Genomic DNA, 2,500 nt, shown 5'->3' with positions numbered 1-2,500 from the left:
GGGATATACTAACTAGATGGAAGGAATACTTTGAAAAACTATTAAATGAGGAAAATGAGAGACTAGTTAGAGAGGATGGAGAACCAAATAACCAAGAGATAGCTGAGGTAACTAGACAGGAGGTAGAAATAGCTCTGAAAAAGATGAAAACTGGAAAAGCCACTGGACCTGGTAACATACCAGTGGAAGTGTGGAAAGCTTTAGGGCAGGATGGTATTAGTATTCTGCACAAACTTATGAAACAAATAATGGAAAAAGAAGCCATACCAAAACCATTGAGAGAAAGCACCCTAATACCAATTTTTAAAGAGAAAGGGGATATCCAATGCTGTGAAAATTACCGTGGGATAAAATTAATGTTACACACCTTAGAGTTGTTTGAATTTTTTTTGGACAGTAGGCTTAGACAAGTGGTGGAAATTGGTAGGCAACAACTGGGCTTTATAAAAGGACTTGGGACAATTGATGGTATTTTCTCCCTTAGGCAAATAATGGAAAAATATCAGGAAAAGCAGAAAGTGTTACATATGGTATTCATCGATTTGGAGAAAGCATATGATAGGGTGCCACGACAGGAGGTTTGGAGAGGGCTACATGAAAGAGGAGTGCAAGAAAAGTATCTAAGGGTTATCAAAGAATGCTATAAGGATGTTACTACTAGAGTTAGAAGCACAGTAGGAACAACGGAAAACTTCCATGTGAAGGTTGGTCTACACCAGGGGTCAGCACTTAGCCCATTATTATTTAATATTGTATTCGATGTTATTAATCAAAATATTAGGGAGGACCCACCATGGTGCATTTTATATGCAGATGACGTAGTGTTGATATCAGAAAGTAGAAGAGGATTAGAAACCAAGTTAGAAGAATGGAGATGTGCATTAGAGAGTAGAGGCATGAAAATTAGCAGGTCTAAAACAGAGCACTTCTCAACTGATATGGGTGACCAATTGGCCTCAACTAAATGGAAATAGGTTGAAAAGAACAAATACTTTTAAATACCTTGGGTCTATGGTAGATGAAAGTACAGGGATGGAAAAGGAAGTTACTCACAGAATTCAGTGTGGATGGAACAACTGGCGGAAGGTGTCAGGGGTCATTTGCGATAAAAGAGTGCCAATTAAACTTAAAGGAAAGGTACACAAAACCGTAGTTAGACCAGCCTTAACTTACAGCCTGGAAGCAGCACCTCTTAAACATAAAGAAGAAAGAAAGTTAGATGTGGCAGAGATGAAAATGCTTAGGTGGATGTCAGGAGTTACCAGGAAAGATAGGATCAGAAATGAATATATCAGAGGGACAGCCAAAGTAGGGGAAGTCTCAAAGAAAATACACATATACATACACACACACACACACACACACATGTTGACCAGCTACATTCCGACCGAGTGAACGTGACCATATTTACGCTGTTCTAGTTTTGTTCTTTTGGCTTCATTTGAGTGATTGTACAAGGGAAAAGTTCTGGAGTAGTTTCCTGTTGCTTTCTCCAGCAGCAGTAGTCTTCACAAGAATGGTGACCCTGGCCAGTGTTTCTAACTTGAGAGATCCTTTTTTCCTAGCATCTATGGAGGAGAAGCCATGAACTGAAACTATTTGTTTGTCTTCCCTCCATCCACCACCTGTCCTACCGTGGCTTCACCATGACCCTGGCTGGGAGGCTTAGAGGTTACTATGCCTTCCCAAGGGCATACCTCAAAAGACTAGAGGACCCAAGGAGACGTCTCACTGCTCCTTTGGTAGCGGAGGTCCAGCTTACCCCTCTATGGTAACCATCTCTATATATGTCCTCTAATTATATAATTATATATAATTATATTCATTTGCTTTCTCTTTTATTTGGGCTAGTGTGTGGATATGGTCTGTAGTTGAGAATCTGCTGCAGAACCCTGCCTGTTCCCTGGGTTGTTTTGAATCTAATATATCGGTGATACGGGCTGTGATGATTTTTGTGAACAGTTTATAGATTACTGAAAGGAGGCTTATAGGTCGGTAATTCTTTGTCTTTTGTGTCCCCTTTTTTGTGTACTAAAATTACTATTGCGTTCTTCCAGGATTTCGGAGTTTTAACGACGATTAGGCATCTGTTAAAAAGATTGGCCAGTTTTACTACCGCAATCTCTCCTGCATCTTGAATATGATCTACATTAATGCAGTCTTCACCTGGTGTTTTTCCTCTTTTCATGCCTTTTAGTGCCCTATTTACTTCCTCTACCGTAATTTTTGGAATGTCTCCAATTGTTATGTTTGTCTCTGTAAGTGGTTGGTCGTTTGAGTGGTATAATTCGCGATAGAAGTCTTCTATTACTTTGATAATTTCATTTTTATTGTATGTCACCTCTCCATTGGGTTTCTTTACTGCATACATTTGGTTTTTCCCCATTCCGATCCTCCCCTTTGTTGCCTTAAGGCTGGTGCCGGCAAGCAGAGCTTCATTTATTTTTCGTATATTAAATTTACGTACCTCCTCTTTCTTCTTCTTGTTTATCGTCTTAGT

This window comes from Penaeus japonicus, unplaced genomic scaffold (assembly GCF_977035675.1).
Source record: "Penaeus japonicus unplaced genomic scaffold, GWHDUDI00000001_assembly GWHDUDI00000006, whole genome shotgun sequence".
In the NCBI taxonomy this organism is placed as follows: domain Eukaryota; kingdom Metazoa; phylum Arthropoda; class Malacostraca; order Decapoda; family Penaeidae; genus Penaeus; species Penaeus japonicus.
Note: the sequence above shows the minus strand (reverse complement) of the source record.